Source organism: Erinaceus europaeus, chromosome 20, assembly GCF_950295315.1.
Source record: "Erinaceus europaeus chromosome 20, mEriEur2.1, whole genome shotgun sequence".
Taxonomy (NCBI): domain Eukaryota; kingdom Metazoa; phylum Chordata; class Mammalia; order Eulipotyphla; family Erinaceidae; genus Erinaceus; species Erinaceus europaeus.
In genome coordinates this window covers 51617977-51634703 of record NC_080181.1, presented here as the reverse complement: position 1 = coordinate 51634703, position 16727 = coordinate 51617977, and the positions used below count along the sequence as shown (strand labels likewise).

Here is a 16727-nt window from a genome sequence, read left to right as displayed (position 1 = left end):
ATAAAGCATCAAACAGATGCAGTCCAAGACACCCATGTGATGCTAATGACTGAACCTTATACCTATAGATCTGCTATTCTGTGGGGTGAACTATGCTGCTGAAACCCAGATTGATATCTCAAAAGGAAGGAAGAAGAAGCAAATTACATGTAACTGTGGAGGGAAATCGATCCTTGGTTAATCTAGTAAAACTTGATAATGAGTTAATCAAGTGTGAGGGTTTTAAATCCAGCACCTGTGAAATGAAAGCTGGTCTCTCTTTCTTCTGGAATTGCAAATAAGCTTTCCCCTGCTCCATAAGGAAATAAAGAGATGGAAGTGCTTCTGGCAAGTTACACAGAGAAGAAAAGCCCCTTTGGTGTTTTAATCTCCCCTCAGGTTATCAGTGTCACTGAGAGGGCCTTAAAAACAGCAGCTCTCCTCTCAGATGGCGTGACGCTGAAGGGAGACTACATCCTCAGACAGTTTTGTTCTGGAGATCCAGGCCTTCCTACTGCGCAGATGCTCATCAGCCTGCCAAGTTCAGACAGAACACAGAGACAACAGCTCCCAGGAAGGAAAGAGACTCCTGCCACCCCACCCCCATACCTACAGCCATACTATCTGCCCTGACAGTAAGTGAGGAAAGCAAATCCCTACAACGTGAAGTAGACAGTCTCCAAAGAAAAACAACACTTCACTGGCAAGAAGGAAGACTGATGCAGGCTTCATTTTTTTCCCCTTCAAAGTGTGTCACATTTGCCCTAAAATGCATGTGGTGTCCTCCCTGCAGTGAAAGGCTTTGGGTCTTAAGGATGGAGAGCCCTGGGCTTAAACCCCACCTGTAGTACTGTGTGTGACTCTGAATAGCTTCCGCAGCAGCTCTGGACCCCCAAGTCCTCAACTCAACCCTAGATAACACCCACCTAGGGAAACTGAAACAAACCCCAGTGAAACCTCCCAAGGAGCCTGGCCTGGCAAGTGCTCAGTAAGCAGCAGGGGTCATCCTGGCCACGATGAAGATGATGACAATTCTGCTGCTACACGCCTCTGAGACCACTGTCCTCCTAGACGTAAGCATTCCCCTCTTCAACCTGGCAGTCATATCTATCTAATACAATAGCTACCCACCCGGTAGTAACAGTAACAACAATAATAATATTTTAGAATATCAGTGATACAGGAACTATACACTGTAATCTTATAATCTTGTAACCTACTATTAATGACAAATAAAAAAATGGGAAAAAATCTGTAATAATAAAAGCTAACATCTACTAATAAGAGTAATGACAATGTTTTGTAAAAACAATATATACTAAGTATATATTGCACTGAGCACTTACTATGTGCTAGGCACTATATGTTAAATTCACTTCACATGCAGGGTACCCCATTTAACAGGAATGGAAATCATCGTAGAGAGGGCTGGGGTTTATGTTAGGGTAAGTTAACTGCTATTCACAAACTATCCCCAAATCACAGTGACTCAGCGAGGACCTACATCTCCCCTGAGTCCAGACTGGCAGGGGCCAGGAGAGGAAGGACTCACCCTGGCAGAGCTTCAGGGTCCCAGGCCCCTTCCATCTTGTGGATCCACCACCTCCTGCATCATTCCTGGGTGTTCTATGCCTAGTGAGCAGGTGAGAAGAGAGTGAAGCATTCCCCCCAACTTCTGCTCACAGTCCCCTAACTAAAACTCATGTCCTGGCGCCACCTAGATGCAAGCAGTGTGGGAAAAGAGGTGTTCCTAAGGAGAAGAGACTAGCTAAAGATACTGTGAGTGCCAATACTTTGCAGCACAGTGAACTTACTAACACTCACTGCAGCACTAGGAATCAAGTGAGATGTCTGAGTCGTGATGCTGATCTTCTAGTTTCACAATACTTCCAGTCACTATGGCAATAGTGGGTGGACTGATACCTATAGCCAGACCCACGTGCTCCAAGGAGGCTCAGGAACCAACCACCCTCCACTATGGGTTCCAGGATCACCACACCTGAGGTTACTCCCTATGTTTAATAAGCATAGGTCAGGAATTAAGATTTCAAGGTCAGTGAATATTATCAAAACTCCACATCAGCAAAGGGAGAAGCAGACCAGAATCCAAATTCTGAACTAGGACAATCAGGCAGAAGGCCCTTGAAATGAAAGGACTGGCAGAGCCTAGGAAGAAACTGAACCCTTATCTGTAAAAGTTGGGAAAGGCTTGGCTCCCTAGACTCCATCATACTACCCCTTGATAGACACCTTTCAACTCATTTCCCAGTGCCCTATAAAATCAATCCACTTCTCATCCCATATCCTATTCAAGACTAGAGGCTTGGACCTGGGTGCTTGTAACGTGAATGGTATGCCACCACCTGGCTCTGTTGTCGTGACTTTTCCACAGCACCACTTAGCTTTTGATACTGGTTGAATCAGTGACTGAGCCTTTTGTAATCAAGTCCTGTGTGCTACTATACTATACTATCTCACCAGCCCTGCTGTAAAAATGAAAAAATTTAAACTTCACATTCAATTGTTCAATTCCACCATAGATTAAATAGATATTTGGGGGTAGTTCAAGGATTGATATGCTTTATATAAAAAAAAAATACTGCTCAAATGCTAAAACCCACTGATAGAATGAACATGTATGTGTAATCAGTTCCTGGGTTTCATGCTCTTCCACTGTAGGACTTTTTTTTTTATTCCCTTTTTTGTTGTCCTTGTTGTTTTATTATTGTAGTTATTATTGATGTTGTTGTTGTTGGATAGGACAGAGAGAAACTGAAAGAGGAAGGGGAAGACAGAGAGGGGGAGAGAAAGATAGACACTTGCAGACCTGCTTCACTGCCTGTGAAGCGACTCTCCTGCAGGTGGGGAGCCGGGGGCTCGAACTGGGTCCTCACTGTAGGACTTTTATAAGATTTTCTTTTTACAACATCAAGACAATAGGTAGAGCAAAGAGCATAATGGTTAGGCAAAAAGACTCAGCCTCAAGATAACTATTTTATCAATGTTTAGCAATGTCTCAAAATGAAGAAATGCAGCCTCTGTGACTGGCAGTGCTGAGACCCTGGAGTACCATGGGACAAAATGCACAGCTCAAAATTAATCTGCACTTTTAAAATGCAACACCAGAGGGCCACAGGCTGAACCTCAGCTAGGCGCTAGGTTCATTATTCCATTTGAGCCCAGGATGATAAAGATTTCTGCAGCAAACTATATTTAGAAGGAGTTCAACTTAGAACTCCTTTTGCATACTGCTCTGGAAAATCAAACAATTTAGTAACACCACCATTGAGTGAGATCAGAAGGCTACAACCCTCAAACCAGAATGTAGCCAAAAATACAATTTGATAGGTCAGTATACTTGGACTTGGGGGCCGGGTAGCTGCACAGCAGGTTAAGCACACATGGCACAAGTATAAGGATTCCATTTTGAGCCCCTGGCTCCCCACCTGCAGGGGAGTCGCTTCATAGGCAGTGAAGCAGGTCTGCAGGTGTCACAAGTTATGAAGCTGGTTTGCAGGTGTCTAATCTTTCTCTCCCCATCTGGGGAGATGATGTCATGGCTGGAAAAAGGAGCAGAAGGCTGGATCAGGGAAGAAAGTAGCTCCCAAATATGGAAAAGGTGTTGACTGTAGATCCCATCAATTTAATCTGATCCGGGGCCCATATTCAGCTTAGGAGCCTATGTGACTTCTGCATCCCTGTAGATCTGTTCTCACATTCTGTGGTCACGAGTAGGAACGTTCCAAGCTGCCCTAATTTAAGGACCCATCTTCCTCAGGTGGAACATAGAGTATGTTGTCCATCCTCCCTTCAGAGGATGGAACATTCTCTACCGTTGTTGATCCACATTGAGGGCAAGGTCCTATGGGGGCCCACAAAGGGGTCTGTTGTGTTGTTCCTGACAGAGATGACCAGTAACAGTGGAGAGAAGGATCTAATCGAGATCTAGGCTAATCATGTCTGTTTGGGAATCTCAGGACTCCCCTACTAGGGCCCCAGCTGATGGGGTGGCCTGATAGTGACTAAAGAGTCATCGTTAAAGTATGCCAGTCTCTTGCCCTCAGGGATATATCTTTCAGGCAAAAGCAGAGAAAAAAAATTTTTTGAGGAAATTTTAACATGGATCTACTAATAGAAGACATTAATAAAGTATTATTGTCTTAGGTTTCATGGTGGACAGAATAATGGTCCCCCTAAGATATTTACATCCTAAACCCAGGAGCCTGTATGTTACATGACAATAGGGAAATTAATAATATAAATAGAGTCAAGGTTGCTAGTCAACGGACTTTAAAATGGGGAGGTTATATTACCAGGGCAGATCCAATATGATCACAAAAGTACTTAAAAATAGGAGACTGTGGGAGTCTGTCTGTAGCGTTAAGGGTTAAGTCCACGTGGCGCAAAGCGCAAGGACCAGTTAGGATTCGGGTTCGAGCCCCTGGCTCTCCACCTGCAGAGGAGTTGCTTCACAGGCAGTGAAGCAGATCTGCAGGCGTCTGTCTCTCTTCCTCTCTCTCTCCTCCTTCTCTCTCAATTTATTTGTCTCTATCCAAAAACAAATAAATAAATAAAAATAGGAGACTGCACATGGTGCAAAGCTCAAGGACTGGCGTAAGGAACCCTATGTGAGGAACCCGGAGAAAGGAATGCAGCGAAAGGAACGTGGTTCAAGCCCCCAGCTCCCCACCTGCATGGGGGTCGCTTCACAAGCGGTGAAGCAAGTCTGCAGGTGTCTTTCTTTCTCTCCCCCTTCGTCTTCCCCTCCTCTCTCCATTTTCCTCTGTCTTATCCAACAACAACAACAGCAATAACAACAATAATAACCGCAACAATTATTTTAAAAAAATAAATAAAGGAGGGGCCAGGTGGTTGGTGACACACCTGGTTGAACACCCGTATTATAATGCGCAAGGTTCCAGGTTCAAGTTCCTGGTCCCCACCTGCAGGAGGAAAACTTTGAAAGTGGTGAAGCAGTGCAGCAGGTGTCTCTCTGTCTCTCTCCTTCTCTATCACCCCCTTTCCTCTTGATTTCTGGCTGTCTCTATCCAATAAATAAATTTAAAAAAAAAAAAAAAGGAATAACAAAAGGAGAAAAAATAGTCTCCAGGGGCAGTGGATTCGTAGTGCAGGCACTGAGCCCCCACAATAACCCTGGAAGCAAAAAAAAAAAGAAATAGGATACAGGAGAAAAAGACTCAATCCTTGTTTGTTTGTTTTTTTTTCTTTATTGGGAGATTAATGTTTTACATTCGACAGTAAATACAATAGTTTCTACATGCATAACATTTGCTAGTTTCCATATAACAATACAACCAATTCCTAGTTTTAAAAACAAGAAAAGGGAGTTGGGCAGCGGGTTAAGCGCAGGTGGTACAAAGCACAAGGACGCAGGCAAGGATGCTGCTTTCAGCCCCTGGCTCCCCACCTGCAGGGGAGTCGCTTCACAAGTGGTGAAGCAGGTCTGCAGGTGTCTATCTTTCTCTCTCCCTCTCTGTCTTCCCCTCCTCTCTCCATTTCTCTGTCCTACCCAACAACGATGACATCAATAACAACTACAATAATAACTACAACAATAAAACAACAAGGGCAACAAAAGGAATAAATAAGTAAATTTTTAAAAAAAGCAATAAAAGACCAGGAGCCTAGGAATTTGGGAGTTTGTCTAAAATTTGAGAAAGCCAAAGAGACAGATTCATCTCTAAAGCCTCCAGAAGTCCTGCTAATACATTGGTTTCAGTTGAGTAATAATTGGATGTGTTAAGTAAAGACTACAAAAGCTGGATAAGGGCAAGAGACTAGCACATCTTAGTGATGGACCTTTTTAGTCACTACTAATCCAGGGCCTAATACCCTTGGATTCCCACACAGATATGGGCCTAGCCCTTTTTCACCATCACTGGTCATCTCCATCAGAAACAACATCATACACCGTCTTGTGGGGCCTCTACAGGACCGTGCTCTCAATGTGCAACAAAGGCAGAAACTGCCCCCACTTTCTGAAGGGAGGCTGGGTCAACATACTCACCCTCAAGAAAGACTAGTCATGAAATGAGTGCAGCCTAGAATGTTCCTAGCTCCATGATCCAGCTTTCTAGCCCTTTTTCCAACTATGACACCATCTCCCCAGACATATCGGTCCACCTGCATATTAGACATCAGGCTTAGACAAAAACTAGTAAAATTGTGGATCCCTTGGAATGTACCTAATATAGACCTACTAGCTTTTTCCAAAACGGAGACCCCAAATCTTCATCTGCAATATTCTTGCCTTTAGGCTCATGATTAGTCAACAATTTGTTCTGCTTTATATCTTAACTCTTTTTCAGCCACCAGGTTCCATATGATAACATGATGCCAACCTGATTTCCCTGGGCAGACAGCCCCACCAATGTGTCTTGGAGCCTCATCTCCCCAGATCCCTGCCCCACTGAGGAAAGAGAGAGACAGGCTAGGCATATGGATCCACCTGCCAATGCCCATGTTCAGCGGAGAAACAGTTACAGAAGCCAGACCTTCCACCTTCTGTGCCCCACAATGATCCTAGGTCCATACTCCCAGAGGGATAAAGAATAGGAAAGAGGAATAAAGAATAGGAAAGCTATCAAGGAAGGGGATGGGATACAGAGTTCTGGTGGTGAGAACTATGTTGAAATGTACCCCTCTTGTCCTATGGGCTTGTCAATATTTCCATTTTATAAAAAAATTTTAAAAAGAATCTTCCTAGCTGTGACCATGTAATGTGAGCTCAGACCTACAGGGATGCAGAGGTTATACAGACTCCTGTGCTAAATATTAATAGGCATGGACCCTAGGTCAGATCAATGGAGTTTACAGTTAATAGTACTTATATATTTTTCCCATATTTGGGAGCTACTCTCTGCCCTGATGCAGCTTTCTAGTCTTAATCTCAACTCTGACACCATCTTCTCAGACTATTTTAACTATTTTAATTCCATGTTAGCTGTCAGGCTCAGGCAAAAATTAGTAAAGTTCTGAGCCCCATGGAATATACCTAAAATAGACTTCCTAGCTTTTTCCAACATGAAGACTCCAAATTTGTTATATTCTTACCTTTAGGTTCCTGATTATTAAACAATTTGGGGGGCCGGGTGGTGGCACACCAGGTTAAGTGCATATAGTACGTGAAGCACAAGAACCTGCCAAAGGATCCCAGTTTGAGCCCCCTGCTCCCCATCCACAGGGGTTCAATTCACAAGTTGTGAAGCAGGTCTGCAGGTATCTATCTTTCTCTGTCCCTCTCTATCTTCCCCTCCTCACTCAATTTCTCTCTGTCCTATCCAAAAAATGGCTACCAGGAGCAGTGAATTCTTAGTGTAGGCACAGAGCCCCAGCAATAACACTGGAGGCAAAAGAAAAAATAAGTAAATAAAATAAAATACTGAAACACATAAACCTGTTAAAGGGGGAGCAGGGCAGGGGTAGATAGCATAATGGTTATGCAAAGAGACTCTCATGCCTGAGGCTCTAAAGTCCCAGGTTCAATCCTCTGCACCACCATATGCCAGAGCTGAGCAGTGCTCTGGTAAAAAAAAAAAAAAAAAATTGGGAGTCGGGCTGTAGCGCAGCGGGTTAAGCGCAGGTGGCGCAAAGCACAAGGACCGGCATAAGGATCCCGGTTCGAGCCCCGGCTCCCCACCTGCAGGGGAGTCACTTCACAGGCGGTGAGGCAGGTCTGCAGGTGTCTGTCTTTCTCTCCTCCTCTCTGTCTTCCCCTCCTCTCTCCATTTCTCTCTGTCCTATCCAACAATGACGACAACAACAATAATAATAACTACAACAATAAAACAACAAGGGAATAAATAAAATTAAAAAAAAAATTTTTTTTTAAAAATTGGAAAAAAAAAAAAAAGAAAAAGAAAAGGGGGGTGCAGCCAAACTGGCAGTAAGACATTGTGAAAACTATGATGGTTATCTTAGTGTCTATCTCTCCCCCTTTCTGTCTTCCCTTCCTCTCTCAATTTCTCTCTGTCCTCTCCAACAACAATGACATCAATAACAACAATAAACAACAAGGGCAAAAAAAGGGGGGGAAAATAGCCTCCAGGAGCAGTGGATTCATAGTGCAGTCACTGAGCCCCAGCAATAACCCTGGAGGCAAAAAAAAAAAAAAAAAAGCCATAAATTGCTAGAAAAAAAGAAAAGAAAAGCTGAAGATGGTGGTGAGGTAAACATTGATAGCTGTTGTGTTTACATGTATTTCGTTAGAACATTGTCTCTATTTTTGTGAATGTCAGACAATTTCAAAATAAAAGTTTTACAAGTGCTCTGGGGTACTTTTCAAAACAAGGAGTACTTGCCTTCCAGAAGCGAGTGCTCACCCACAAGCAACACTTGTGCTTGCTTTTATACCCTGCCTTCTCCAACATGCTTTGAATTTGTTCATGATCAGGCCTCACACTTATGAGTTAAAACCCATGACAATAATTTGATTGTTTTTCTTATGTTATTGCTTTGTTGGCTATTCAGACTGATTATGAAATTCCTTCCCATTAGAATCTTCTTTGCTTGCTAGGCACTTGCCAACATTTATTGGGCAGTACCTTAGCACCAGGAGTTAGGAGCTTTACATGAATGAGCTCAGTTATCAATTATCTCCAGACTACAGATGGGAAGAGTAGGACATTAACTAGTTAAAAAACACTTGATTCTGTTCTTATGATTGGAGCACACTAGAAGGACTCAAACCCAGGTCCCTATCAAGTACACATATAACTTACATAAGTGAGTGATCGTTAGAAAAAAAAAAAAAAAGACACCATAAAGTACCTAATGAAATAGTTTCTACTCACTTAGATACCCTCCTCATCTACTACCTATTTTACTTCCCTCAATCACTCCAAGGCTAAGCTTGTCAGAAAAGTAAGGACTGCAAAAGCTGGATATGGACAAGAAACCGGCACACCTTAATGATGACTCTTTGGTCACTACCAGGCCACCCCATCACCTGGGGCCCTAGTCAGGGAGCTCTGGGATTCCCGCACAGACATAATGGACCTAAACCTCTAACAAGTCCCTCTCTCCACTGTAACTAGTCACCTCCATCAGGAACAACATAATGTACTCCTTTGTGGGCCCCTTTAGGACCTTGCCCTCAATATGGATCAACAATGGTAGAGAATGTTCCATTCTCCGAAGAGAGGCTAGGCAACATGCTCTGGCATTCGAGGAAGATGGGTCGTGAAATTAGCGCAGCCTAGAATGTTCCTAGCTATGACCACAGAATGCAAGCTCAGACCTACAGAGATGCAGAAGTTACAAAGGCTCCTGTGATGAAATATGGGCCCCAGATTAAATCAATGGGGTTTACAGTTAACTCTATATATATTCCCTTGTTTTGGAGCTACTCTCTGCCGTGATCGAGTTTTCTAGTCCTTTTTCCAACTCTGACACCATCTCCCCAGATAATACCTTTGTCCCACCTACAAGTTAGCTGTCAGGCTGAGGCAAAAACTAGTAAAGTCATGGGCCCCTTGGAATATACCTAAAACAGACCTACTAGCTTTCTCCAAAATCGAGACCCCGAATCTCATTGCTATATTCTTGCCTTTAGGTTTTTGATTATTTAACAATTTTTTCTGCTTTATATCTTAATGTTTTTTCAGTCACCAAGATGCAAATGCTACCATGATGCCAACCTAACTTCCCTGAGCAGACGACTTCATCAATGTGTCCTGGAGCCCCCCTCCCCAGAGGCCTGCCCTACTAGGAAAAGAAAGAGACAGGCTGGGAGTATGGATCAACCTGCCAATGCCCATGTTCAGTGAAAATACAATTACAGAAGCAAGACCTTCCACTTTCTGCACCCCATAATGATACTGGGACCATACTCCCAAAAGGATAAAGAATAGGAAAGCTTTCAAGGGAGTGGATGGGATACAGAGTTCTGGTGGTGGGAATTGTGTGGAATTGTACCCCTCTTATCCTATGGGCTTGTCAATATTTCCATTTTATAAATAAAATTTTTTAAAAGAAAAAGGGTAAACATCAGAAGCTCTACCTTATTCTCCCAGGAGCTTTTACTCCACCTCTTGGTGCTTATCTTATTTGATGCTGACAGTAAAGAACATTCTCATGCACTGTGTGTTGTGTAGCTAGGGACAGCCATGGATGGGTGAGGAAGAACTAACAGTGAGGGGAGTCAAGCTGTAGTGCAGCGGGCTAAGCACAGGTGGTGCAAAGCACAAGGACCGACCTAAGGATCCTGGTTTGAGCCCCCAGCTCCCCACCTGCAGGGGAGTCACTTCACAGGCGGTGAAGCAGGTCTGCAGGTCTCTCTCTCTCTCTCTCTCTCTCTCTCTCTCTCTCTCACCCACTCTGTCTTCCCGTCTCTCTCCATTTCTCTCTGTCCTATCCAGCAATGATGACAACAACAATAAAACAACAAGGGCAACAAAAGGGAATAAATAAATAAATAAATATTTAAAAAAAGAACTAACAGTGAAACACTGGAGAGGTTTTGAAGGCTATCCTATAGAGTATGCTTAACATCTCTCAAAGTTCAAATGAACAGTGTGGTACAGGTCCCCCATTTCTTTCACTCACTGACCCTCTACTCCTACACTTTTCCTGTATAAACACCATACCCTGGGCTGAGGTTAAGAGGGTTTTATGAGACATACAGCCATTTTCTCATGCTGTTGCTACCTGAAAATAAACTCACTTTCCTTGAACTAATCCTTGCCACTTGAATTAAATGGCTTTTTGAACTTCAATCACCAAATCCTGGCACTTAGTCACAAATCCTTTCTTATCAAACTATCAGCAATTGTCATTTTGCCATCAGAAAAATAAAACATTATTTTGGGGGAGAAAAAAAAAACTCGTATCCCATGTTCTTTAAAAACTGGTAGTGTTGCTTTAGCATTTGAATTTGGCTCTTCTAGTGGAATAATTCAGCCTAGTCGTAGAGGAAGAGTATTTTTCCAAGGACGGGGGCTTTCATGGTCCTCAGCTATGTAGGCAAATGGGTTCAACTCCAAAGTGCTGTCTGTAGTTTGCCTCATTCTGCTAAAAAGTTATAAATACATGCATCAAGTGCAAGTTACTCTATGACAGTCCTTATTAATATGAAAATCCCATTTGCAAAAGGTTTTTTTCTACCCAGTTGAATTGGCCTGGTGAAGAAATTTTTTTCTAGAGGAGCCCAGAAGGAGTTGCATGTTATTTACATATATATTTGCATATCAATTCATAGCTCATGAAATTCCTCAGTGGATTTTTCCAAATGGCTGAAATCCAAGGTGACAAATATTTTTAACTAATCTGTAGTAGATGAGGACTAACCTCTGCCTATCTGCTTCTCACTCCACTCCAAGCCCAGGCTTTACATCATGAACTCTGCCAAGTTACAGATTGGGTTTGTGAACTCCACAGAACAAGAGTTGGTTAGTTGTTTGGTATGAGTACTTTTTTTTTTCCTTATTGGGAGATTAATGTTTTATAACCGACAGTAAATACAATAGTTTGTACATGCATAACATTTCCCAGTTTTCCACATAACAATACAACACCCACTAGGTTCTCTGCCACCATGTTCTAGGACCTGACCCCATTACATTAGTGCAATACACCAACTTCATTCCAAGTTCTGCTTAGTGTTTTCTCTTCTGAAGTTGTTTTTCAACTTCTGCCTGTGAGTGAGATCATCCCATATTCATCCTTCTGTTTCTGATTTATCTCACTTAACATGATTTCTTCAAGCTCCATCCAAGATGGGCTGAAAACGGTGAAATCACCATTTTTAATAGCTAAGTAGTATTCCATTGTGTATATATACTATAACTTGCTCAGCCAAGTATGAGTACTTTTTGCCAAGGTGAGCAGCCAGTTTTTTTGAGAATGGAAATATGTACCCAACAGTGCAATCCCTTGTGTGAATAAATTGGTTTTCAGAAATTATCAGAACAAAATACAAAGTACTTAATGACTTATAATTGTATCTTCCTGGGCAAGAACCCTCTTGGGAAAGTGGTGACGGGCTAACACAGATGGCTTTAGTCTTCAGTCTTTAAGTCATATGCATCTTAGTACTCAACAGGGTCACAGTCTCCCATCCACCTACCTTAGTGGCCTGACTCCTCCTCAAACTCTGTATTTTGATCCCTCTCTCTGTTTCTTAATAAAGTTATTTTCTCCCATTATAAACAGAATACATATTTATCACTGGAAAGTTGGGAAACAAAAAGCAGTAAGGTTGTTAGGAAGATACCTTTATGGGTGAAGGGAAGGACTTACATTTATGAGGCCTTGTGTTGAATCTCCAGCACTACACAAGCCAGAGCTGAGTGGTACACAGATGTCTCTTTCAATCACTCATAAAGTAAACAAATATTAAGAAATAAAATAATATAATAGTAATAATGTGTATATGGAGAATGTGTATATGGAGGTAGATGGAGAAAGAGGGAGTTATATTATTTCCTAAGGCTGCCCTAACAAATAGCCACAGATGATGGATGGTGGTTGTTAATTAAGCTTGCTGTGGTCATTTTCCCACAATAGATAGAAGTCAAGTCTTATGCTGTACATCTTAAACTTATACAGTGCTGTTTAGCAGTTATTTAAAAAATAAAATGGTCTCAAACTGTATGGACTAAAACAAACATACTCTTCCAGTTCCAGATGCACAAAGTCAGAGATCAAGGTGTTGGCAGGCTTTGTTCCTCCTACAAGCTTAGTTTGGGGTTACCAAAAAAAAATGCATCTCAGGAGTCAGGCGGTAGCACAGCGGGTTAAGTGCATGTGGTGCAAAGCACAAGGACCGGTGTAAGAATCCTGGTTCAAGGCCCCAGCTCCCCACCTGCAGGGGAGTTGCTTCCCAGGCAGTGAAATCTTTCTCTCCCCCTCTCTGTCTTCCCCTCCTCTCTCCATTTCTCTCTGTCATATACAACAACAACAACATCAGTAACAACAACAACAATAAAAAAAAGGGCAACAAAAGGGAAAGTAAACAAATAAATATAAAAAATGCAACTCAATAATTTAGAGTCAAGCAATAAAGGAAATTATTGGTAGAAAAAGAATTGTCCTCCATGTAGAAAGAACACGTTCCTTGCTTCTCTCCTAGCTTCTGTGACTCTCAGAAACCTTGGGCTTTCTTTGGCTTGGAGCTTCAAAACTCCAATTTCTGACTCCCTGTTCTAAGGATTCTGTGTCATCCTCTCCTGTATTCAGAAGGACACCAATCACCAGATTTATGACCACCCTAAATCCAGGATGAGATCATCTTGAGATCATTAACTTAATTACACTGGCAAATACCCTATTTCGAAATAAGGTCACATCTCAAAGCTCCAGGTAGATATGAATTCTGGGTGACCACTGTTAATTCAATAGAAGGGAGGAAGAGAACTAAATCTCATCTGAGTGATCAGGAAGTCGACAGATACTGTCTGTTGATAAATCAAGAACAGGAAGCTAAGCATGTTATTTTGACTTCAAGAAGAAAAAAGAAAAAGAAAGAAAGGGAAAAACAAAGTTCCCAGAAGAGTATAGAGGATTTAAGTGAGAGATTTTTTTTTTTTTTTGCCTCTAGGGTTATTGCTGGGGCTGTGTGCCTGCACTACCAATTCACTGCTCCTGGAGTCCTTTTTTTCCTCTTTCTTTCTTTTTTTTAATTGGATAGGACAGAGATAAATTGTGAGAGGAGGGGAAGATAGAAAGAAAGATAGACACCTGCAGACCTGCTTCACCACTTGTGGGGTACTGGGTCCTCAAACCGGGATCCTTGAGTGGTTCCTTGCATTTGTACTAGGTACAGTGTGCCACTGCCTGACCCCCAGGGATATTTCTCTTTGTACTTATATTTTCTTTCTTTTTTTTTTTTAACTGCCTCCATGGTCATTGATGGAGCTTAGTGCCTGCACAAGAAATCTACTGCTCCCAGTAACCTTTTAGCTTTTTCACATAAAGAAATTGAGGAGATGGGAGATAAGAGAAGGAACAAGAAAGCCACCTGCAGTACTACTTTACCACTTGTGAAGCTCCTCTCCCGCACCCTGCCCCACCCCACTCCACCACTATAGGTAGGCATCAGTGGTTTGAAACAGGATCCTTGCACATCCTAACATGTGCACTCTATTGGGCGTTATCACTGTCCAACCACTCTACTTAAATTTTCTAATGCCTCTTTATTCTGATTATTGGACTGGACTTCTTTTAGTAAGCTTTCCTGCATTTATTCTCTTTTTTTTTTTTTTTTTACCTCCAGGGTTATTGCTGAGGCTCAGTGCTGGCACTACAAATCCACTGCTCCTGGAGGCCATTTTTTTTCTTTTTTTTTTTTATATGATAGGACAGGGAAACTGAGAGGGGAGGGGAAGATAGAGAGGGGGAGAGAAAGACAGACACCTACAGATCTGCTTCATCACTTATGAAACGATTCCCCCCACACACAGGTGGGGAGCTGGGGGCTTAAACCCAGATCCTTTGGTGGGTCCTTGTGCTTCTTACTATGTGTGCTTAACCTGGTGATCCAACCCCCTATCCAATAATTTTTCACTTTAAATATGTGAACATATCTACCACCCCATGATAATTATAGTGAGCATGCTGATGAATACCCTTTCTCCTTTTTTTGTTGATCCCATTATATGTTCAATTATGAAATCAATTTACTTCCACCTAGCTTCATTATATAAACAGATTGTCACATTATCACTGAATCATAATGAACACTATTTTTGACTACATAAAATTCATTCTAGTAAAAGGTTCATTATTTACTTTAAATTAGCTCCTATTTTTTAGATATCTCCTCAACTACCTGACTGCTTTTTGTTTTCCAACGTTCCAGTTATAAGTATGTATTCTGTTTATAATGGGAGAAAATAACTTTATTAGGAAACAAAGGGAGGGATGAAAATACAGGGTTTGAGGAGGAGTCGGACCACTAAGGTGGGTGGATGGGGGACTGTGACCCTGTTGAGTACTGAGATGCATATGACTTAAAGACCAAAGACTAAAACCACATAAAAACTAGCTCACATCATTAATCACACTGAAATAAGTAATATCTTTGAAAAGCTTTTTGTTTGTCATGTTCAGATTACTTCCATGTAAGACACACCAATTTCTAGAAGGTTCAGCATAGGCATGTGAATGTTGTGAAGATTTTGGACATATTTGCCAAATCCTGAGGGAGAGAGTAATAATCTGACCCACTGCCGACTCTTATAAAATGTATGTTAGTCTTGCAACTCAATTTTCCTTCTTCAGAGAAAGCCCATTTAAGGGCATATTGGATAGGACTTTTCTTAATGTTGCCTAACCTTACCCACAGTTCCAAAGCAGAAGACTTTAGGGTTACTTGCAAGGTTTACTAATAAGCAGACAAACTGGAACCAGCAAAATAGCTCATCTAGATAGTGTACCTGCTTTGTCATGTGTCTAAGCCAAGTTCTAACCTGGCCTCTACCATACTGGTGAAAACTTTGGTCTTGTGGTATCTACTTCTCTCTCCCCCCCATCCCCCTTTCTCTCTCCCTCCTCCCCTCTCCCTCTCCCTCTCCTTCTCCCTGTATTTCTGTCTCTATCTAAAAAAGTCAACCCAGAGCAGTGCCACCCAATTACGACCAAAAAAGAGAAAAAGCAGGCAAACTGACCTTTGATGTTACTTCCAGAAAACTGTATTATGGAAAGATGGATAAAATGAGGGCACTTGGCAGCCTGGCAAGTACTATTTCCCCTTCTTCAAGGTAAGAGAACTGCCTTGAATTGATGGAGCTGCCTTCAAGGAAGACTGACTTCCTTCTTCCAGGTATAACTGAGCCAAGGAGAAAGAGCACTTGCTTCACCGCTTTTGAAGGGTCCCCCTTCCAGGTGAAGGCAGGGGGCTTGAACCCTGGTGGTCGGGCAGTAGGGCAGTGGGTTAAGCGCACATGGCACAAAGCACAAGGACTAGTGTAAGGATCCCAGTTCGAACCCCTGGCTCCCCATGTGCAGGGGAGTCGTTTCACAAGTGGTGAAGCAGGTCTGCAGGTGTCTGTCTTTCTCTCTACTCTCTGTCTTCCCTTCCTCTCTCCATTTCTCTCTGTCCTATCCAACAACAGCAACAATAACAACAATAATAACCGCAACAATGATAAAACAAAAGGGGAAAAAATGGTCTCCAGGAGCAGTGGATTCATGATGCAGGCACCGAACCCCAGCAATAACCCTGGAGGTAAAAAATAAATAAATAAACAAATTGAAAAGGGTGATAGAGGACCTAGTGGGGGTTGTACTGTTATATGGAAAACTGGGAAATGTTATGCATGTACCAACTATTGTATTTACTGTTGAATGTAAAGCATTAATTCCCAATAAATAAATTTTTAAAAAGTAATAAAATAAAATAAAAACAATAATAAAATAACTCTAGTGATATGCCATTTCTTACCTATCAGATTGGCAAAAAGTCAAATGTTTTCAAGATATTCTATATGAGGCTATCAGGACCAGCCTTTCTATACTGCTGGTGTGTCTTGGGGGTAGGGTGGCGTTGGGGCTTGGGAGGGTTATGCAACAGAGTTCACAGCCTATGGAGGGAAATTTGAAAGACCACATCTCCACATACCCAACAATTGTCTGTCTAGGAATAACTCTACAAATAGTTCACATATGCAAAATGGCACTTATGGGAGATTGGGAGGCGGCACACCCAGTTACACACACATATTACCAAACTGAAGAAACCAGGTTCAAGCCCCTCTCCCCACCTACAGAGTCTCTGCTTCACAAATGGT

At 42.2% G+C, this 16727-nt stretch overlaps 1 long non-coding RNA gene across 1 annotated transcript in view; it reads right to left on the bottom strand.

Annotated features, from left to right (window-relative positions):
* Nucleotides 1–1565: 1565 nt before the first annotated feature.
* The window catches only part of LOC132534862 (uncharacterized), a 37233-nt gene continuing 22071 nt past the window's right edge, over nucleotides 1566–16727 (bottom strand). The window contains exon 3 of the long non-coding RNA XR_009546604.1: nucleotides 1566–1611. This is a non-coding gene — a long non-coding RNA (uncharacterized LOC132534862). The remainder of the gene's footprint in view (nucleotides 1612–16727) is intronic.